Source organism: Panthera onca, chromosome C1 (genome assembly GCF_046562875.1).
Source record: "Panthera onca isolate mPanOnc1 chromosome C1, mPanOnc1 haplotype 2, whole genome shotgun sequence".
Classification (NCBI taxonomy): Eukaryota; Metazoa; Chordata; class Mammalia; order Carnivora; family Felidae; genus Panthera; species Panthera onca.
In genome coordinates this window covers 66,512,230-66,535,835 of record NC_138346.1, presented here as the reverse complement: position 1 = coordinate 66,535,835, position 23,606 = coordinate 66,512,230, and the positions used below count along the sequence as shown (strand labels likewise).

The 23,606-nt window shown below is 38.1% G+C and overlaps 1 protein-coding gene and 1 long non-coding RNA gene across 8 annotated transcripts in view; one reads left to right on the top strand and one right to left on the bottom strand.

Moving 5' to 3' along the window:
• LOC132670955 (sodium channel protein type 1 subunit alpha) overlaps window positions 1-5,583 on the bottom strand; it is a 147,714-nt gene extending 142,131 nt beyond the window's left edge. For all 3 annotated transcript variants that reach the window (XM_078451179.2, XM_078451182.2, XM_078451183.2), the window contains exon 1: window positions 5,480-5,583. The gene's annotated coding sequence lies outside the window, so the exon portion shown is untranslated. The remainder of the gene's footprint in view (window positions 1-5,479) is intronic.
• Window positions 5,584-5,744: 161 nt separating this feature from the next.
• The window catches only part of LOC132670957 (uncharacterized), a 117,922-nt gene continuing 100,060 nt past the window's right edge, over window positions 5,745-23,606 (top strand). For all 5 annotated transcript variants that reach the window (XR_013557280.2, XR_013557283.2, XR_009606940.3 and 2 more), the window contains exon 1: window positions 5,745-6,000. This is a non-coding gene — a long non-coding RNA (uncharacterized LOC132670957). The remainder of the gene's footprint in view (window positions 6,001-23,606) is intronic.

The window sequence follows — 23,606 nt, the reverse complement described above, 5'->3', positions numbered from 1 at the left end:
ACAGCTGCAAAAAAAAGAAAATATGGCATTCACATATACTACGAAGTTATTTGGAATTTACTGTATTTAATATGTGTTTAAGTTATCTTCTATCATTGAATACATTTTTTCCTGAATATTCTAAAATGGTATACATATGGTGACTACATTTATAGTGGTGAGAGTTTAGTACTGTATGGAATTGTTGAATCACTATGTTGTACACCTGAAACTAATAGAACATGCTATGTCAACTTCACAAATAAAAATAAAATAAAATGGAATAAAAGATCTTTCAAGTTCTTTCTGTATTTACTAAGATCAGATAAAGTTGGAATTGCCTGTGTGATTCTGTTGTTGGGAAACTAGTATTTTAAGGGAAGAATTTATACTTGATGTAGGAAATAATTTTTCACTTTGTCAGTCTGAGAAATCTCTATATCAAACCCAAAAGATCTTTTTAAGGTAAATAAAGAAAGCATGAATGATTGAGTTGTAAAGAGCTCCAAATACACTACAGCCTTACATGAACCTACCTCTGCCTTTTGGAAGGAAGACTTTTTCTTTTAGATCTCATTTGCAAGTTCCTATTTAACTGGCTCGGGCGAATAGTGTTATGTAAAGTATGAAATATAAAGGAACTAGATAGCAATGATAATTATTCAATATCCACTCAGCAAATATTTATTGAGACTCAGTATATGCTCAGTGCTCTACCATATACAGAGGCACAGCAGTGAGAAGAGATGGTCTGTTATGGTTCCACTTTTTCTCATGAAGACCGAGCAGATGGCTGGGTCAGTGCAGTAACTCTGCTAAAACTCAAGTTTAGGTTAAATTGAATTCAATGTCATCTCTTAAAAAGGGGAATAATCCCATCCTTTTGGAGATTTTGAGAGCATTAAGTGACATAATAAATGTTACCATTGCTTGTATAATAAATGGTGTGTTGAGGGGAGCATGGGTGGCTCAGTTGGTTAAGCATCTGACATCGGCTCAGGCCATGATCTCACGGTTTGTGGGTTCAAGCCCCGCATTGGGCTCTGTGCTGACAGCTCAAAGCCTGGAGCCTGCTTCAGATTGTGTCTCCCTCTTTCTCTGCCCCTCCCTCACTCGTGCTCTGTCTCTCTGTCTCAAAAATAAACATGTAATTAAATTAAAAAAAATTAATGATGTGTTGAAGTCATTCCATAAGTACTTTAGTAATACATATAAAAATAATTAAGTGTATTTACAAATAAATGTATGATAAATCCGGGAAAATGTATTAATCCTAGCAACTAAAGCAAAGAATTGGTAACACATATCAGCCATTATGCTCTCTGAATTACTCTAGAGGAGGAAGACTCTTGAAATAAGTCTTTATCAAAAAACACTTAGAAGTTATATTCGCCAGTGTGTTCAAATTACATACACTATTGAGTCTTGCTGTATGGAAGAGTGGGAACAGAAGTAGATTTGGCATCTGAAGATCTTGAGTTTTATTTTCTTATCTGTAAAATGATAATGGTGGTGGGACCTACCTTATAGGGTTGCTGTGGGTTTCAGAAAGGATTATGTCTATAAAATTACATGGAAATACAAATGTAATCATTCAAATAGAAGCTATTATTTTTGATTAATCAACATATAGCTACCTGATACATTTTTTATATCCAGGTTTTAGATTAAGTCCCTTAATTCACAAATATCCTAGGACATAATCTGAATTTATAGTACAGTGTCCTGAAAAGACTTTCTAACACTTGGGAAAAAATATGTGTTTATGCATGTGTGTGTGTGTGTGTGCATGTGTGTATGTGTGTGTGTGTGGGTGTGGGTGTGTGGTGTGGTGTGGCTTACCTGTTTTTACCATGCATATCAATTTCAGAAAATGTCTGGACTGAATGGCTGAACTGTTTGAGGCAGATATAATTTAAAATTCTGAGACTCTAGCATGCAAATGTGTAATCTGAAGGGCCAAGAGCTATTACTCAGTATGACTTTTAAAGACATATAAATGAAGTTAAATTTCTGTTCCAGCCCCATGATTTTATGATTTTATGCTTATGTAATATGACCCCAACTGCCTTCCATGAAGGGAAGATGGTTCTAAACTGGAAACCCTTGATCTTCCAAGCTCTTTGGTGAGTCTGGGATTTAAATCTGGAATAAGAGCTGCAGAACGTTGGACTGCTGTGGACACTAGAAGAATGTGGAGATTTCAGAACATCTTGTGGGAAGGGGATGAGGCGTAGAGATGGGAGATACAGAGGAGAAATGAGGGGAAGAACCCAAATCCGTATTGAAATCTATCAAACCCAAAGATGTTTGGTATAGAAAAATATCTGGTAGAAACTCGTGACAAAAAGAATCTAGGTCACTTTTTAAGCATGATGAGGTAGCATACATGGAACCAGGACCCCAGGACACAGAGGGTGATGCTAGATTTTAAGTCCCTGAGAAGTTGAAGAAGAGTTTGGGACTTTCACACACTGTGGATCAGTAGGTATTTGAGCAAATTATACCTGGATTTTCAAGAGGGCAAAGAGGCCTCAGCTGACACATGGGTTACACAAGAGAGACATATATACCTATTTATTTTATTAAGTTTGAACCTGCATGTTTCCAAAAGGAGAAATAATGCACTTATTGTACTACTTAGTATAATAGAACTTTACATGGGGGAGCTGACCTAGGCCAATGATTCTCAAACGTGGGGAGGGGATGGGGTGAGAAGGAGGAGGTGGGAGGGGCAATTCTTCCCCCAGAGGAAATGTGTTGATATCTAGAAAAGAAAATTTTTTTTTTTTTGAGTGACAGAGACAGCATGCACAAGCAGGGAAGGGGGTAGAGGGAAAGAGGGGTGGAAGAAGAGAGAGAGAATCCCAAGCTGGCTCCACACTCAGTACAGACCCTGATGTGGGGTTCAATCCCACAACCCTGGGATCATGACCTGAGCCAAAATCAATAGTTGAATGCTCAATTGACTGAGCCACCAAGGAGCCCATAGAAATATTTTTGATTGTCACAATTAAGGGTTGCCGGTGATACCTTGTGGGCAGAGGACAGGGATGTTGTGCCATACTATATGATGTACAGAACAGACCCCACAACAAAGACTATCTGACCCCAATGTCAATTGTGTGGACCTGAGAAGCCCTGACGTGTGCCAACCTAATATTCTACAAATGAAAGATTGAACATCAGAGAGGGTCAGTGACAGGTGCCAAGTCACACAGTGAGCAAGAAGGACCTGCTTCCTGAAGAGACAGAGGAGATAGGTCCTTCACTGTTTCCCCACCACACCGTGTAACTTCTAAAAGCTAAAAATGGAATTGCTGGAAAATTAAGCTTCTTATGGACAAATTTAGGCTGAAGACATACTAAATACTTGCATAAATCCTTAAAACAGATACCACTTACCTTGAGAAATCTGGGCCGCCACAAAAATAGAGAATTCAATTCTGTAATATACACTCGACTGTTGGTAGTAAAAACTATTTTCATGATATTTAACCAAAGTACTGCCCAGCATCATGGTTCTCAAACTTCAGCATCCTTCACAGTCACCCGGAGGGCTGCGGCCCCCCCTCCCTGAGACTCTGCATTTCTAACAAGCTCCCACGTATGCCTGTGCTGCTGCTGCTCAGAAGACTGCACTTTGAGAACTGCTGGCCCAGCATTCGGCAGGTCCTCAATCAAGGTTGGCTTAATACTGTAGGTATTTAAAAATATAATCTCACTAAAAATATGATCTAATTTTGGCACAGATTAATGAATAACGTTAATTCACACTTAGAGGAAAATAATCTACAGATGGCAGAACCAAAACTAACTTTAGACCTCATTTAACTCATCTCTTCTACTTTAGAAATGAAGAAATTAATATAGATTATTTAAGCTTCATTAACAGAAAAAAGAATCTCTGTTAGAAAATAGCCAATAAAAGCAGTCTTAAATAAAAATCATTCATAGACGTCTGAATGCTGGCAGTGTTATCTTAAAGATATATGAACTCAACGATTGTAAGTATGACTAAATATGCATGCATTATTTTTAACGTTTTGTTTGTGAGGAATATTCTAAGCACCAAACTGGGTAAAACCTGGTCTGATGGGGTTCTTATGCCAAGCTAAGTCTATGGGGAAAATGCCTATTGACATCAGTAATATAAAATCAGGCCCTGAGGGACCATAACTGTCTCTTCAAATTATTTGGGAAAACATGTCCATGTTTAATCAATTAAATATAGCATAAAATGATAAGCAACATAATCCCATCTTAGAGCATCAATGTGCTACTGTTAATCATGATTAATGAAGTGAAAGGTGCCCTGAAGGAAATTCATTTTGGTAACATTCATTTTCGTTCCTTTAATTCAAGAAAATTAATGCCAGAAATTTCAGATACTTAAAAACTACCTGTTTGCCTAGTGACTGTGCTGTCATTAACCCACCCCACGCCAGGCCTCGCTTAACGGACGCTGGAGATTCAGGTTCTCATTTACCTCTTTAACATCATGAGACACTTTACACAGCCTTTATTTTCCTAACTCATGACATCCTGTCCAAGATACTGAACTTCTCTTGCCAAGGGCATACAGGAAGCCAAATCTTCTCAAATGTGCCGTGTCTGTCTTCAACATTTTAAATACACACCTATCTTTTAAATTAGGTGCCATCTGTTATATCATGACCTCGGGTTGAATCTTACTAAAATTCCTTGCCAATATCACTTCGCTGCTGCAGTCTCCCCCTGCCACTTCTCCAGGCTTTTCTGCAGCATTCAATAAGAGCCTGTTATTTTAACTAATTCCCATAGCAGGACACAGTGTGAGAGTCTCAAACAGAACCAACGCTATACGGTTTCTAATTTTACTCATAGAGTGAATAACTTTCCATGTCAAACCTGGGATCATGCCTCCAAGTCCCCGAGACACAGCGCAGTTTGAACCGGGGAAGCTAACCCAACATCATTCAGTGCTAGTATCAAATGGCGCTTTTACTGCAGGATTCACCTTGGAACTAAGTAGGCAGGATTTATTATTTGTTGAAGTCACATAACTGCCAGGTTCTGCAGGCTTCCTTCTTATATTATCACAAACAATCACAGCAGAAGACAAATACAGGAAAACATAGAGCTTATTTACAAGGGAAGCAAATTTGCCATCAGACAAGGGCAACATAACAGCCGAGAACTGCAGTAAATCTCTTAGAGCTAATAGCGCTCTCCTGTAACACCTCCCAGCAAATGGATTGTATTCAGAGTTTAAACAGCCAAATCAACATTCATTCCTCGATGGCTACAGATGATGCTTGATAAGCAAATCCTAATTTATGATTCATTTGCTCTTTAAGGGTCTCAAAGCTAGGATTGCTTCAAGACTTCCTATGCTCATTCAAGCATGCTGACAAAACTGGCCTCCCTTAGTAATTTCTCTCTGCACCTCTCAGCATGGCTGACAGGCATCTGCCAACACTATAGCATATAAACCACTGAATCATGCAAAAATATTTACCCCCAAAAGATGTAGTAAAAGCTCAGCTTCCTCCAGCTTCCATAGCCCCTGAAGTGTTAATCTGAAAGAACAGTTCCATGAGTTTTCACAGGCCAGCAGTCTGTCTCCTACACTTGACCTAGACAGCCTTACATAACGAAGCGTCGGGGCTGGGGAGCTCGCTGAATGTCATCACCAGCAAGAGTAAGAAGTATTGGCAGCAGCAGGCAGGCGGGCAGGCTGGGAGTTTGCATGGGAATCATGAAATCTTGTCTTTCTCTTTTGAAATGTTTTGGAAGGAGAGTTAAGAATAGCTCCGAAACTGGTCTTGTTGTTTTTGTGGGAAGAATGACCAGAGGCATAAAAGCTGCATTTTCCAGTAAGTGCAGGACACCTCTTTTGGTGTTTGCAATAAACCTAACAGAACGAACTGCTATCTGTAAAGTACTGTGCCATGACACCTAAAATGAAGGGAATGGGAAAGCAAAGTAATGGCTCAAAGGCTGCTACCGAGAGCTTTTGTCTACCTTTAACTCATTGTGGTGAGTATAGGGGAATATGTGTATATATCATAGGAGTAAGAGTTGGAGGTTGGAGGTTTGTAGGATAACTAAAAGATTTGTAAGGAGTGTTTATGTTCCTTGAAGATAGTTTTGCAAGCAAGACAATAGCATCTTTAATCTTGTTTTATCAAATTCAGAAGGGGGTGGGTTAAATTGGTTGTGCTTAATGCATTTCAATTTCAGGTATTTTCAGGAAAGTAATAGGAAAATCAGGTACCTCTCTGTGGTGGTTTGCAGATAACTGTCAGATGTGTTAATTACTTCCATTGTTGATGCTAAGAAGATAGGAATTTCAGCATTCAGGTTTTGTATACAATGAATCTTTTTTTAGACTTTGAAAGCGATTTCTCAGAATGGGGCAAGAAGATCACTGTGCTTTTAAGTAAGCTGTGTTCGGCTCACTCCTGGATATCTGGAGGATACTTTTAAGCAGCAAATTAAAAACAATGTACTCTCCATCTAATTTTCATTCAATTATCTCAAGCGTGTGCAATACAAGTTACGTTTTTAAGAGCAAGAAATAATAAAACCAGTCTTATATTCTGATCCTGAGTACAATGATATGATACTATTAATATAAGATGATAGTATATTGTTTAATTATATATAAAATTGTGGTTTGATATGGGATATGGGCTAAGATATAATTCCGGAGGCAACAGAAATAGAGAAGCCATGCATCATTTAAAAATAATATTAATGTGCTGCTTTTAGCTGGAAACTTATCTGCTAATGCATCACACTGAGAATAGAGCAGGGAAATAAGAGAATTTTAGGTCTACGAAACAACACAGTGATCTAATTCCACCCCATTATTTAACCCTTAAGGAAACTGAGATAGAAGTTAAATGATGTGCTTAAGGTGACCCAGAAGAAGAGGTGAGTGGAAAGTGGTTTTCCTGTTCCTCACTGGTATTTTGTCTACCATATTATAGTGAATAATTGTCCTTTAGTACTGGTGTAAAGGCCTGATGTAAAATGATTTTTTTAATTATAGAAGTGACAGAAAACAAAGTGGAGTAGCACTAAATACCTGCTTTATAGATAGCAGTAGTCTGATTTTAGAAAAATCAATCCCCTCAGTGGATGGAATGAGAAATTTTATTCAATTATTCCTCACAAGTGTAATGAACATATTAAAACAACATTTAATTAAATTTTCAAATTATGAAATAGTATTCTGAACATTTGGCAATGGACACTACATTGGTAGTTCAGATCTTTTTATTTTGTTAATGTCGATCGTGAAGCTAGACTTAGCTCTCTTTTGGAGAGCTAATGTACATGAAATAAACAACCCATAGAAAACAAAGAATTGGAAAATAGAATGTTTTAAAAAATAATTTGTCTTCTTACTTTCAAGTACAATGAGCTCTTATAGTCAGGCAGGTTTTTTTTTTTTTTTTTTTTTTTTTTTTTTTTTTTTTTCATCCTTGCATCCCTGACCCCAGCACAGTGCTTCCTGGAAACCTCAATAAATGTTTACTAAATGAATAAATGGAAGGGTGAAATGCATTCATGATGATCCATATGTGAGAGTTGCATATGTTACTGCCAGGTAGAGTCCCTTGGAGTCATTTTAAAGAATGTATAAAAATGATTTATGAGTATATCAGCTTAATAGTCACCAAAGTAAACAAATGCTTCTGAAATACTTGTTTGGAAACTGTTCTTATTGTGCTCGCTTCGGCAGCACATATACTAAAATTGGAAACTGTTCTTATTAAAAAAAAAATAACATTCTCCTTACAATCTAATTGGATCAGCCTGGTATAGGTTTGACAGCTCCTAAGAGATAATTCAACTTTCACCAGGTTAACCAAATAGAGGATTTTTCTCAAGTGACATTAAGTTAAGTGACCTTAAGGTGAGACTTCACAGTCCTGGGAAAACCCATGGTCTTCCTTCTTCTTAACCATCCTTAGCATGTGGACTTCATCCTCTGATTTGTTACCTTGTGGTCTCAAAATGGCTGCCACTGCTCCAGCATCCAAGGTGTATTCCAGCCAGGAGGACAGGAAATGCAAAGGGCAAAAGGTAAACTCCAGCTGAATCAGCTCTTTCTCCAAGAGATTTCCCTATTGCCTAGAGATTGTGACTTATGTCTTATGGGTCATAACTGTGAGAAATGCCACCCTTCCTGGTGAGGAGTCTGGAATAATTGTTTTTAGCTGAGCGCATTCCTCTCCCAATAGAGCTGGGGTTCTGTTCTTAAGGCAAATGAGGTTGCTTTCCCAGCATCCATTCTCCCTTAGCATATACTTTTGGTAATTCTGGTAAAATTCTAAAGCATTCAGCATGATCATTTAGTCTAAGTTGATTTATCTTCCAGAAGAAACAAAAGGTTTCTCATTTTATGTCTAGATGTACAGAAAAAAATTATCCTACTTTTGCAATAGAACATTACTTGGGTAGCAATGGGTTTATAATTACACTAAGGTCAAATGGATGCAAAGAGAAAGGTGCAGATAAACTTTTCAGAATGAAAAAAGAAAATAATTCCTTGTGACATTTCACCCCATATTCACCCCACAAATAAGGTTGTCTGAAGTAGTTTCTTTCTGAAAAGATTCTGGCTATAGAAGAATAAATGGGCACTGGATTGAAATTTCTGCATTTATTAAGTAAAATGGAGTCTCACTAATTTGGAATAGAGGCTTTTACTTTGTTTTTTTTTCAGTTCTGCCTATTGTCTTGCTGGAATTAGCTAGGCTGAAAAGCATGTGGCTCTTCCTGCTGGGCCATGAAAGGGATGTTCCAATTAGGTCACAAAAAATGATTCTCTGAACGAGAAGCTGTTCTTTATATTGGGATAAGGAATAATACTGACATCTTTAAAAGGACCTGAAACAAGATGGCCTCTCAAACAAAAAATTTCACTTGAAACTTATAGAAAATTCCTGGGCAGATTGAATTAGAAACTCTCTGATTTTAGGGAGGAAATGATGGCATTCTTTTTTTTTTAATGTTTATTTATTTTGAGGGGGAGAGAGAGACTAACTGTGAGCAGGGGAGGCGCAGAGAGAGAGGGAGACACAGAATTGGAAGCAGGTTCCAGGCTCTGAGCTGTCAGCACAGAGCCTGTCGTGGGGCTCTAACTCATGAACCGCGAGATCATGACCTGGGCCAGAGTTGGACACTTAACTGAATGAGCCACCCAGTCAAACCAAAATGATGGCATTCTTAGTTTCTATTAAACTCAATTTTTATATGGGAGATAGCTGACTTCTGAACCCAAGTCACAATCACCTTGAAATAACCTATTCAGAAAAAAATGGAATACTGCTGTAGCCTCTACTATACTGAAAAGCCACATGGAACATTGTGTTCATTTCACTCTCTTAACAGGAGTAAATAGAGGAAATTCTTTGCAGAAAAGCAGACTATATCTAGCCTAACTGAAGATGGCAAATTAAAGTATATTTAGTGCCTGGCAGGTATGAGTTTCACAAGTCACAAACTCAGGGGAGAGCAAAAGTGCAAATATCTTCATTTTCTTATAAATTAATTTCTAATGTCCCATTTTCTAATGGTAGAAAATTTAATCATTTCTAGGTCAGCTCAATTGCTTTAGTACTTTTTCAGTTATCTCGGGTTTAGCTTAGTGAGATTTTTGTCTTTGCCTTTCATATTAATTAGACTAACCCTAGCCTCAGCAACAATATACCCTCAAGTCTTGGTGGCTTGGCACAATTAGATTGTATTTCTTACTCATGAAAAGTTCTGTGTGGTTGTTCCTAGTTGGCAGGTGGCCTTCCATGTGATCATTTATGGATCCTGGATCCTTCTGTTTTGTGGCTCCTCTTGCCTCTAGGTACTTAAGTCAGCCAACAGATGGAAAAAGACATTGTGAGAATTATACCTACCTCTTCAGCCCAGAAATGACACACATGACTGGCATTTATTTATTTATTTATTTATTTAAAATATTTATTTATTTTTGAGAGAGAGGGGGAGTGAGAGAGAGAGAGGGAGGGGCAGAAAGAGAGGGATACAGAATCCGAAACAGGCTTCAAACTGTCAGTGCAAAGCCCAACGTGGGGTTCGAACTCACGAACGGTGAGATCATGACCTGAGCTAAGTTGGATACTCAACCGACTGGGCCACCCAGGTGCCCCCTGACTGCCTTATACTCAAATAGTGAGAAATGGTCATGTAGCTCCACCTAGATGCAATGGAAGGCTGAGAAACATTGTCCCTAGCTGGGCAGCCACTTCTCCAAAGCGAGCATAAGTTTTGTGGTCACCAAGCTACCTCTGTCTACCTTTCATCTCTGCAGTTAATCATGTAAATAATATATCATCTCTGGCCAATTATTATGTTTTGGGATTAGAGAACTGAGGATTGAATGGGTAGGAGGAGAGGATAGCTCTCCTGTGTTAATGACTGATTATATTTTGCACCTGAAAATGGGATCACATCCTTTGTTGCCTATCCAGAGATCAGAGAAACTTTAGTATAGATTTTCAAATTCTTACATTGTAGCACCTGGAATTCAGGTGCATGATTTTACAATACCCCACATTACAGCAGTTCCACATGCCATGAGAAACATGGCTGATCTATATGAACCTTGAAAGGTTGGTTTCTGAACTCATTCTGATCATATCATCCAGCAAATGCTTGGATATCACTTGGGTATTTCAGGCAGGATGGAGGAAGGCACAGGAAGAAAGGAGTTGAACCTTTTTATCAAAAAAGCAACATTTTCAGAAACTCTTCAGCAGACTTCCTCCTGGGTCTCATTGGCCAGAATTGTTAAATGCCCACTCATAGGAATAAGGGAGGAGGCTGGGAAAAATAGCTTTCAAGTTGGACCAATGGATGTTTCAAACAAAATTGGGGTTCTCTTCATAAGGGAAAAGGGGGAAGGGAATAACAATTGTCTGGCTCAACATTAATAGGCCAACTAATCGGCTTGTTTACATTTCCCAGAGGGCTTAGTGTCAGTGGTGTGTGTGCATGAGAGAGACAGGTTGATTGATGCTGTGGTGTTGAGGATCAACCCCTAGGCAATCCAGAGACTGTTTTCATTTAAAATGGTTCTGCAGCTTAGTGGCTAATGAACCAGGATGTTTGTAGATTGATCATTTTGCCTTTCCATATTTTTCAGTCTTGGATTCTCTTCTGAACTTGCTAGGGCATATTCAAAGTAGGTGTTCTATTTAAACTGGGAAGAAGCAACCTTTAAAAAAAGCTCTCTCTTCTCCTTCCCAGCTGCCTCTCTTCATTAAAGACACACACACACACACACACACACTCCAGAATTTCTAAGTTTTTGAGTAAAAAGGAGAATCATCTAGGTCAGAGTATGTGTGTAGATGGGAGGATGAGAAAAGATGGGTGCCTGGAAGGAAGGAGGGGCCAAGTGTTCAGTAAGTTGCCCTTTTGGATGTTTTCTTTTTTTCCAAGTTGGTTTCCCCCAAGTTGAGTCTAAGAATGTGCAAACCTTGTTCATTGTCCAATGCATTAGATTATTTCTAATATAGCCCTAAAGGGCTGGCACCACTGCTCTGTCTTCTCTTTTCCAGGACCCCCACATTCTATTTCTCATCAGTCTCCACCGTAAAGGCATAGTAAAGCCATACTCAGGAATTCCCTTCTAGATCTATGAACAATTAGACCAATTCAAAAGAAACAGTGGCGCCTGGGTGGCTCAGTTGGTTAAGCGTCTGACTTCGGCTCGGGTCATGATCTCACAGTCTGTCCCCACGTCAGGCTCTGTGCTGATATAGCTCAGAGCCTGGAGCCTACTTTGGATTCTGTGTTTCTGTTGCTCTCTGCCCTTCACCTGCTCACACTCTGTCTCTCTCAAAAATAAATAACTTTAAAAAAAATTAAAAAAGAAAAAAGAAACAATTTACTTCCCACCCACTTATTTGGCCAATGTTCCAGTCTCGTTGAATTGCTTGCAGATATGAGCAACCTTCATACTATCTCCGGCCTCTGTGAATTCATGGAGAATGTTCTCTCCATTGGGATCACTCATCTCCGGTCACTCCAACAACCCCTGCCTTTGCTATCCCATCCTCACTCCTTCCCTGTCATCAGTGAAACCTCTTAGGTTTAGGTTTAAGGTTTTGTTTTTGTTTTTGTTTTTTGTTTTTAATAGCATTTCCTGATCCCTTCACCCCCACCCCCCCCCCACTTAAATGGGAATTATTTTTGCTTGTTGAGATGTTACCATGACTCAGAAAGCCCTGGTGTGTTTATATTACACTTTCTTAAACATATTTGCTTTTATACCATCTTCCTTAAATAACTGGTTAACTATTTAAAAACCAAGACCGTGTTTTATTCATCTTTGAATTTCTCACACCTAAAATGGAGACTGTTTGGGACACAGTATGCATTCAATAACTATGCCTTGCAATAAAAAAAAATCGAGATTACTAAAACAATGAAGATCAACCCATCTACTTTAAGAAAGCCAAGCATACACAAATATGGATTTATTAAACACTAGGAATAATGACATATCCTATAAAAAGGTGCTTAATTTGTTAAGAAATGACCAAATTTTCATTGAAAATGTCATTTAATAGTTGTCTTTACATTCAGTTTTTCCACAAAAAATCTCTTTCTTTTTTTTTAAGCTTAATTATTTTTAAGGGAGAGTGAGTGAGCATGAGTGGAGGAGGGGCAGAGAGAAAGGAGACAGAGAATCCCAAGCAAGCTTCACACTGTCAGCACAGAGCCCGATGAGGGGCTTGAACTCACTAACTGCCAGATATGACTTGAGCCGAAATCAAGAGTGGGTCACTTAATGGACTAAGCCACCCAGGTGCCCTCCAGATCTATTTCTTTTAATTTTAAGTTTTTTAAAAATGTTTATTTATTTATTTTGAGAGAGAGGAGTAGAAAGAGAGGGAGAGAGAGAATTCCAAGCAGATTCTACACTCAGCTCAGAGCCTGACACAGGCCTCTATCTCACAACTGTGAGATAATGCATGATCTGAGCTGAAACCAAGAGTCAGACGCCTGACTGAGCCACCCAGGTGCCTCCAAAAATCTATTTTTTAAAATAAGCAATATCTGTATTTCAAAAATCCAATTGCAAGCAATGGCTTGACTTTTAAAAAATGATAATCTGGTTATTATAACAGTTCTACTTTGTTCTCTACATATTTTGTTAAATCCACATGTTGGATATAAAAAATATTCCCTTCTTTTGAGAAACTAGACATTGGTAGACTATTTCAAAAAATTACAGAAACGTTACCTGTTATTAACAGAGTATAAACTTAATATTTTTCCCTATATTACATGTTTTAGTTACCCCAAACTCTCACAGTTGGTCTATCATTTTATTCTCATAATATGCTTGTGATAGGTGTTAGATTTCACCACCTATCCTACCTCTCCTTTTATTAAAAAAAGACAGAGAAAAAATGCCCACAACTCTTTCCAGATCTCACAGTTAGTTTGCTGACCCTTCTTTTCTAATTAAGTAATTCACTTTTGGAATTTATGTTTTCTTAGTGTGGGCCTCTGTTCTGCTCAATGTGCTTGGTAAAATTTGTTGTGGATCTGCAAATCAAGCAGTCGACACACACACTTGGTGCCGTCCTTTATTGCTTCTGCAAAGTCCTCAGACAATTTTAGTCAGATTTCCAAATTACGCTATTGTATTTGGAGCCTGGCTTTAGAAACCCTGTCTTCAAATGGCAAGTGTGGGCCCCCTCATGCATTCGGATGTGAAAAATCTGATACAGGGAGCTCTAAACCAGCAGAGCTCTCTCTGCTGAAGGCCAGAGTTTCCCTGGAGGTAGAGGATTAAGATACAGACGCTGAACTGGGTACCCAGATCCATTTGTTCCTTTCACCTCATCTCTTTTTCACCCCTCAACTTTTCCAGTTGGAGAAAGACTTACCTGAGGCCACATACCTAGCTGTCTCTATGGCTTGGTCAACACACAGGTTTTCTTGACTAGGGTCACATAAGCGAAGAATCAAGTATCGAAATGAATAATAAAAGCCTGGTTTTGTTTTTGTAGATATAGCTGGATTATAAAAAATTCAAAGTGTATTCCATTTAGCAAAACCTCTAAACATGTTCTGCATAGTGACGTTATATATGCTAAGTCATCTTCTTGCCATTTTATAAATGGAGAAGTTGATGAGAATGTTGAACTAATGACAGATAAATGTGGATCATAATTTACATTTGTATGAATGTGCTTAATACTTGACAAAGCACATTCATGTATTTGATCCCCTAGAGACCTGGATCCTCACTGAATCCATGTGAGGTCTGCAAGGCCACCACTGACCTGAGCGAGGCCTCTACTGAGATGAGTCTGGGATGCATCCTGAGTCTTGGAGCTCTGCACACAATGCTCTGTGTGGCACTTCCTACTGTAGGAATCTACTAGCCAAGTGGAAGGCTACATGGGTGTGAGGTGAAAAGTGTGGGTGAGGAAAGTCCAGTCCTAACCCCAAACCTGCCACAGAGAATCTGTTACCATTCAGACCTCCACGTGGGCTTTTGGAGGAGAGAGGTTCAGGATTTCAGAGAGGGGCTCAGACTTGTGAAATCCAGTGATGAAAAGATCTTCAGAAATGCCAAGCTCTGTTATTACTCTGAGTAACAATTAGTCCCCAAATGATTTTTATTTTGGGGAAGAAAATCTCAGAAGTGATTAGTCAACTAGTTGCACAGCTGCAAATGTCTTCAGATTGGAAAACATTGCCCTCTTTTCAGAGGACAGGCAACAAGGTTCCAAATGCAAGCAAATTTTGCATATACAAAAAACTACTCCATCAGCAAGCTTAATTAGGTAGAAAAAAGTTTGCCTCTGATTCCATTATAAATCAACCAATCATAGGATTTGGAGGTTGGAAGAAACCCCAGTTTTGCTATTGCCCCACATGGCTTGCTTGGCAAATACAGAAGGCAGATAAAATTTGATTTTGATTAGCGCTCTAAAAGAAAAAATATTTCTATTCTGGTACACAATGTGTCTTTACTAATATGAGACATCTTTAAAAATGTAGTATATTAATAGTTTGATAGTTAATCTTTGAGCCCTAATGAATTATTAGTTTTCAATAAATAACATTTAATATATATTAATGAATATTAAAAACACATACTGTGTGTAATCCTGGTTCCCTAGCATTCAGGGCAAATTTTATAGGGGGAAAATGGCAATTATAATGCCTCTCTCATACGACTGTTGTAAATTTCAGTGACAAAATATTAGTTAGTCACCAAGCCTGTGTTGAGTTAATAAAGTTCACTTCTATCTTTCTTGTTTCCCTCACATAAAGATGGGAATTTTGATCTCTGGTCAGCCAAAGGAAGACTATTTTTAGCCACTAACCCTTCAGATTAAACTAAATTGGAAAGCTTCTCTTTGGGCTTCTTTTTTTAAAGTTCATTTTTATTCTCACTTGTCTGTAACAGGAAAGGTGGGGCTGGGAGAGTCCCTTCTTCATAGAGAAACCTTGCGTTCAGTATGTGTGCTAATCAATGACCCACTGATGATTGCATTTTTAAAGTATCCTTGCTTCTGATGTACTTAGCCATTTGCTGTATTCACTCTAGCTATTAGCAAGGAATATTTATTGACTCCCCTACCCACACCTATCTTTTAGGACATACAGCTAAATCCTTTTGGAATGTTTATGGTCTGGGGAATATATGATGATATTACGCTGTATGATTGGTGTTGAGGGCTGGAAATTTTAAGCACTTTGGAATTCAAATAACAAGATCACTTCCTCTGGGGGTGTAAGTATCTTCTTGGGGAAAGTGGGATTTGGATAGAGAAGTGGAGGGGGTAGATTTCATAGAGAAGAGTATGGAGAGGGTGGAGTGGTTAATCCTTCTTGAAAGAAAAAGGGAAAGAGAGGAATATTCCAGAAAAAAGGAATAGGCCAGTTTATCTAGGGCCTGAGGGATTGTGCATTATCATGATTAATCACAGGAACAGTTGCCAAGCTTTCATTATAAAAATATTCTCTAGGAGAATTCATCAAGTTCTATTGCCTATTAATTTCTGTTGATGCATTTTATTTAGCATCTTCAATGACTGAAGACACTTTTTAAAAAAAGAAATGAAGGCAATAAGACGAAGCTCATTAGATAAATGATTTATGTGTGATATTTTAAAACTGAGCAATGTCATTGCCCCAAGAAAATTATGAGTCTTTAGTTTTAATATGTTTGCAGTATCCTTGAAGTGTCTAAATTTATAACTTAACATTTTTACTTAGTACATATCAGTAGATAGTGTTTTATCATCTTAAATTTACCATTTATTAAGAAATTATGAAACAAGGCAATGTAACGTCGTGGCACATGTTTTGATTTGGAACTTTAAAAAATTTGGTTTACAGTCTTACTTATACCATTAAAATTCTCTTTTCTTGTATGACCTTGAATATATTTCCCATCTGTGAATCTGTGTAATCATGTACAAAATAACCGAGACTAAATTTAAATGCATTTGAATCCCTTCAAGTTTTAAAATTGTATATTTTATATATATATAAAATACACACATATATATTTTAAAACTACAGTACTCTTTTACTTTTATCTTTTTTAAAAACCACATTCATGAGAATAGAATTTGCAGAGTTCAAATGGTTTTTTTCCTAGGTAGCAAAAGAATTTTTCAAGGGCTACATAGCAGCTTTTAGCAGCTTACTGTCAAAACCAACATTCTAAAGAAACTTAATGACATAAAGCAAGATTTTAAAAGGTCTTTCTGCTCCTGGTTGGTGAGGCTTGTGAGGAATTCTGAAACGGGTGTAATTTAACATTCATTACAGCACTTCATGAGGCTCTAAAGTTCCAAAGTATATCTACCCATACACTTGACCTAAGTGACTTTTTTTCTAAAGTTTATTTACTTTTGAGAGAGAGACAGAGCGCGAGTAGGGGAGGGACAGAGAGAGAAGGAGACACAGAATCTGAAGCAGGCTCCAGCCTCTGAGCTGTCAGCACAGAGCCTGACGCTGGACTCAAACTCAAGAGCAGTGAGATCATGACCTGAGCCAAAGTCGGCCGTTTAACCGACTGAGCCACCTGGTGCCCCTGACCTAAATGACTTTTTATGGAAGATAAGAATATATTCAAGCCTCACCACTGAAACTGGTGAGGGATGCCACTCTTATGAAGAATGGAAGGTGGAAAATATTCCATCTTGAGAATATATCCTCAGGAGGCCAAAAACGAATGAGTGGTCGCCCCACTTATGAGTATAGCTAAGAGGTCCCTCTAGTAAAATAACTCTATCAATTTTCTAGCAAGAAGACTGAGCTCCTTCTCTTTGGGCCTGTGTGTGTTAGAGAGGACACTTGCTTGTATCAACAAGCACAGACCATTGATTGAACATTGCTAATGCATCTCTACCAAGAGAAGCCATGCGGGGATTATCAGAACCCCTGCAGGAAAGCCCATGACAGACTTCTGCATAGTTGTAGTTTCTTACAGCCCTGAGAAAATCTTTCAGATATTTTCAAAAGCCTGGGTCCTATGTGGGCATGTAATTCTAGCTACACATAAATAAATAACATCAGTGCTAATAGTACATACACTTTGTGTTGTGAGGTAATTTTGTCCTAAATGCCTATTGCTATACATTTTTAATTCCCTTCAGAATAAATAGAAGCTTTTCTTTACAAAGTGGTTAATGAAAGATTAGGCCCTTTTCTTCTGGCTTTCTGTTTGGTGAAAACAAATGTGTACATCTTCTTTAAAGTTTGAGAACATAGGACACCCTCTATTCCCCAAAGCAGATTTGAATTTTCTAGCTTTACTTTTTAATATTTAAAATGTTTAATGTTTATTTATTTATTTAGAGAGAGAGAGAGCATGAGCCGGGGGGGGGGGGGCAGAGAGAGAGGGAGACACAGAATCTGAAGCAGGCCCCAGGCTCTGAGCTGTCAGCATAGATCCCAACATGGGGCTCGAACTTATGAATCACGAGATCATGACTTGAGCCGAAGTCGGACACTTAACTGACTGAGCCACCCAGGTGTCCCTACTTTTTTAATATTTAAAGGTTAGTATATTATATAAACCAAAATAAAACTATGATTATTAAAAACTATGATTCACAATAAACCTATATCACATGATTATTTGAAGTTTGCCATGGTATAGTGTAAAAATCACAGTAGGGGCACCTGGGTGTCTTCATTGGTTGAGTGATTCTTGATTTCAGTTCAGATCATAATCCCAGGGTCATGGGATAGAGCCCTGCATTGGGGTCCTTGCTGAACATGGAGCCTGCTTAAGATTCTCTCTCCCTCTGTCCCCTTTCCTTCCTTCTCTCTCTCTCTCTCTCTCTCTCTCTCTCAAAATAAAAAAAAAATTAGTAAAACACAGGAAGACCTGGATTGAGACTCTGGTCCTATTAGTTAATAGTATGGTGACTTCTGGAAGCTGCTCAAATTTTCTGAGCCTTTGCTCTCACCTATTAAATAGGGATGATAATTTGAAACCATAGGGTTGTAAAGTAAAATAATGAGATAATGTGTTTGGCACATAAAAGGTGTTCAAAAAATACTCCTCTTCTTCTCTGCTAACCTCCTTAATCATGTTGAAAGTACAGGGCAGGAATTTGATGAATGCTTCACTGAAAAAGAAAAATCAAGAACTCATGATTTTATTTCTGGCCTTCTGTTTTTCTCACTTTATACATTTCCCTGAGTTATCTTGATCTATTTGTTGGCCACAATTACCACCTCTATGCTGATGGCCTCCATGTTTCTATTTGTGGTCCAAATCACTTTCCTGTATGTCTATATGCCTTTTATACATGCCTCTGTTAAACTCACTTTAAAGTCTACATTTCCAAAATTGAGTTCAGTATCTCCATCTTACCATTAAAAAATACAATAGCCATTAAACAATTGGCTTTTCTTGCTTTGTTTCCTATCAAGAGTGCCCAAGCTTGAAATCTGGGTTACAGCTTGGACTTTTCCCTAGATTCTTCACACCCAATCACTACGTCCCATCCCTTCTACTTCCAGAATATCTTTCAGATTCATCTACAACTCTCCACTCTTAACGTTACTACCCTGCTTCAGACCATCATCATCTATTACCTGAATTTTTGCAACCAACTTTCAGCTGGTCTCTCTGCTTATAGTCATGCTTCCCTCCAATCTGTTGCCCATAATGCAGACAGAAAGACCTTTCTAAATCTACTGCATATTGTGTCTCTTCCATTCTTAGAACACAGGCTTATCACCATTCTAATGCAGCTTACATGATGTATCCTTAACATGCTTTATTAACAATGGGGTGCACTCTCTAGACCTCCTTGAGGACTCAAGCATTCATTACAGTGTTACAGCCAACCGCTCTCAGTTATGTCCCTCCTTGGGACTTCCCTCAGCTGAAGAAAGCTTACTTGTACAAGGTTAAACCCTTCCCAGGGCAGCCTGCTTCCAGTGACAGTTCCACTCATAGGTATGAAATTATTCTACCCCCGATCCCAGTCAGAGAAAACTCTAAAGATCCATCCCAATTTAAGAACTCCCTGTGGGATTGTTGTTTTGATTATATTACAGCCCAACTTCTTCCCTGAACACAGAGACAGAAGTTGAGCAGTAGACTGCCTTCACTGCTTCATAGATGTTGATATTGAAAGTTCTCCCAATAAACTTCCTGCATGAAAACCTCGACCTCTGAGTCTAGTTCCCAAAGAACCCAACCTTTGACACAAGGGTCTCTTATGGACTATTTAACATTTCAGCCTCATACTGTATGACTTCTTCCCTTTGCATTCTGTCTTTTATCCAGTCTGACCTAATTTCAGTTCTTCAAATATATAGTGCTGTACCTTTAGTGCTTGTCCTTTCCTCCAGGCTCTCTCTTCCCTCGTTCTTTGGGTCATTGCTTAAAGTGTCACTTCTTTCAGGAGGCTTTTCTGATGCAGATTCTAGTTAAGTGCATTCTCTTTACGTTTTCCTGATGGTTACTTCCTCTTAGCACTTACCACTACCATGTTGTATTATTATAGCCCATGACCATGTCTAATCTATATTATTGATCAGCTATAGGCTCTGTAAGGAAAGGGAATTATGCACCATTGTATCCTCATTCATTTCACAGTGCTTGGTTTATGGTAGTCTCTTGGTACAGAGTACAGAGACTCTTGGTACAGAGTACCAGAATTCCCTCCACTGTCAGAAGTTATCATTAATAGCCTTAGAATTTATAAGTGGCCTATACACTGTTGACAATCTCTTATTTCTAAGTTGAAAACAGAAAATAATAATTCTAGTCAGAAGTTATCATTATTATTTCTTAGAATGTACAAGTAGTCTACATACTGTTGACAATCTCTTATTTCTAAATTGAAAACAGAAAATTATAACTTCTAATCTAGAATTTAATAATAACTTCACTATTATTAAATCTCTCATTGAGATAGGAGAAAAGAATATTGAAATCTGCTAGGTTCTTATAAAGCATGTTAGTAACAACAAGTTATTTTCTAAAGTTCCAATGTTATCCTTGTTTTTTAAATACTTGGGGACATTGCAGGTGTCAGTGGGAAATCTTCACATAATTATATATTTATTCCCAATGAAATATCAAAGAGATGAACTTGTAGTGAGACTATTACAGGGATCTAAAGGGAACCTGAGGGAAGCTGTGTCATAGGTCCACCTCTCATATAAGAACTTTGCTTAGGGTGTGGACTTGTTCATGAAAAGACATTGACCTTCCAATCTATACATTTGATTGTGAAGGTGTAAGAATTTGCTCTTAACCAACATTCCAGAATGTTCATATTTTAGACCCTTGTTAGAAACTGTAACATCAAACTCTGTGTTTGTACTCTTATCAAAAGTTCGAGAAGTTGAGTTGATAGAGGATACTTTGACGGCATGCAGTTCAGTCTTCTCAGTTTTCCTAGATCTCATTATTGCATAAACAGAGAGCTTTACTCTGAGGCGATATTGGTTTTTTAAAAGTCAGCTACAGAAACTAGAAGCACACAGTGGTCACATTCTAGAGAGGTCCGCTGCAGGTTTCATTTGATCATGATCCTGTCATTTTCACTGAGGTAGAATCCTAACAGGCTGTGGTTGAAAGCACTGCAGTGTCTGTTAATAGTCTGACCAAACAGTTGCAGCTTAAAATCAAAGATCATCTAAATATGTCTCTTTTGAACAGAAGAGAAGAAAAAAAATTCAGTGAAAATTGGCTTCAAATTCAAGTTTAGAAAGCATTTTAAACAAGATTATATAAGTCAAACTAAAAATGCATGCAAATCACTACCTAAGTACTGACTATGAAACTTAGCACATTCATTGCTAAATTAGAAAGTATTTGGACAATCCTTTCCTCTCTGGGGAGTGTGAAAACCTCTAGGCCCACGGCCAATAGACTGGAATGCCTGGTTAACTTCAGGCTGCCTGGACACTCACTGTTGTTATTGAAAGCCTATCACACGGCTCAGATCGAGCTCTGGCAGGTGAGATCTAGGGAAAAGGGAAGACCATGTGGCCAAGTTTGTCCATCTCAAAGGGCTTCTCTATCTTTGCCGAAACATAGCATCTCCTTGTTTTGGGGAGGAAAAGAAAACTGTCTTAAGAATTTCTTATTACAAGAAAAAAGTTAGACTTTTTATAGATTTTTAAGAATACATGTGTGTATGTGTATATACATATAAATATACATATTTAGGTTTTTATTTAAATTCCAGTTAGTTAACGTACAGTGTAATATTAGTTTTTGGTGTACAATATAGTGATTTAACACTTCCATATAATACCTGGTGCTCATCACAACAAGTGTACTCCTTAATACCCTTGACTTATTTAGTTCATCCCCCCACCTACCTCCCCTCCAGTAACCATCAGTGTGTTCTGTAGAGTTAAGAGTCTGTTTCTTGGTTTGCTCCTCTCTCTCTTTGTCCCTATGCTTGCTTGTTATGTTTCTTAAATTCTACATTTAAAACAGTTTTGTGCTTAGAGATTAAACATTTATCCTAGCTTTTGCATAAACCATTCAAGTTGGCTCAGAGAAACACAAGACATCTTTAGATTTTTATCCAGACAAAGCCACAAGTAAGTTGGCTTCAGGGCTCTATTGCAGGACTGATACCTCATATCCTCTTGGCTACACCTGCTATGAAGCCTCTGTTACTTTGTACCTACTTTGTACATGCTACCTCTGCCTATTTGGGTGATGGCAGCCACAGCGGACACAGGGTGGTCACAAAACATTGAGGCCACTGTAAGGAGTCTCTCTCTGTGTTCCCCACATCTGTTCTCAGAGGAAGTCCTGTGCTACAGGGGCAGGCAGGGTATTTAGTCTCCATGGGACAAACATTGCCTCTCACAGCACTCTGACTTATTTTCATTCTAGATCTTGCCACTACCAGAAATTAGCTTGCTCATTTATCTGTTTAGCTTTTTCTCATGCCCCTCTCGCCTCCCCAACCCCACCCCACCTCACTCAGCATACATGCTCTAGAATGTGCTGGAAAATGGTGGATAGGGGTTTCACACGTGTTCAGTACCTGGTACATTCCAGACACAGGATTTTTATCTGCACTTTTAATTTTGGCACTAATATTTTATACATAGTTTTTAAAGCTCTTTCATGTTAGAAATGTTATTCTGAAACCTCAAGGAGCTTTAACTTGAATCTAGTGAAGGAAAGACAAACAAGTGAAATATTTCTTAGATCACAGTGCTCTACAAAGATCTAAATCATATTCAGCTACTTATTTTGAAAAATTGGATAAGAGGAGAAGAAGATCCTTAGGAAAAACTAACTGTTCACTCTTTAAAATCCTTGTATTTTCTTACCACTTTTATTCTTTTTAAAAAGCATGTTATGGGAATGCAAGCTGGTGCAGCCACTCTGGAAAACAATATGGGGGTTCCTTAAAAAACTAAAAATAGAACTACCCTATGACCCAGCAATTGCACTACTAGGCATTTATCCAAGGGATACAGGTGTGCTGTTTCAAATGGACATATGCACCCCCATGTTTATAGCAGCACTATCAACAATAGCCAAAGTATGGAAAGAGCCCACATGTCCCCCAATGGATGAATGGATAAAGAAAATGTGGTGTATATATATATATATATATATATATATATATATGTGTGTGTGTGTGTGTGTGTGTGTGTGTATGTGTGTATACACACATATACACACAATGGAGTATTACTTGGCAATCAAAAAGAATGAAATCTTGCCATTTGCAACCACGTGGATGGAACTGGAGGGTATTATGCTAAGTGAAATTAGTCAGTCAGAGAAAGACAAATATCATATGACTTCACTCATATGAGGATTTTAAGACACAGAACATATGAACACAAGGGAAGGGAAGCAAAAATAATGTAAAAACAGGAAGGGGGACAAAACATAAGAGACTCTTAAATAGAACTCTTAAAGAGAACAGAGAGTTACTGGAGGGGCTGAGGGAGGGAGGATGGGCTAAATGGGTAAGGGGCACTAAGGAATCTACTCCTGAAATCATTGTTGCACTATATGCTAACTAATTTGGATGTAAATTTTAAAAAATAAAAAATAAATAAAATAAAATAAAGTGTTAAAACAACCATGCATTCCTAGCATAAAAAGCAAA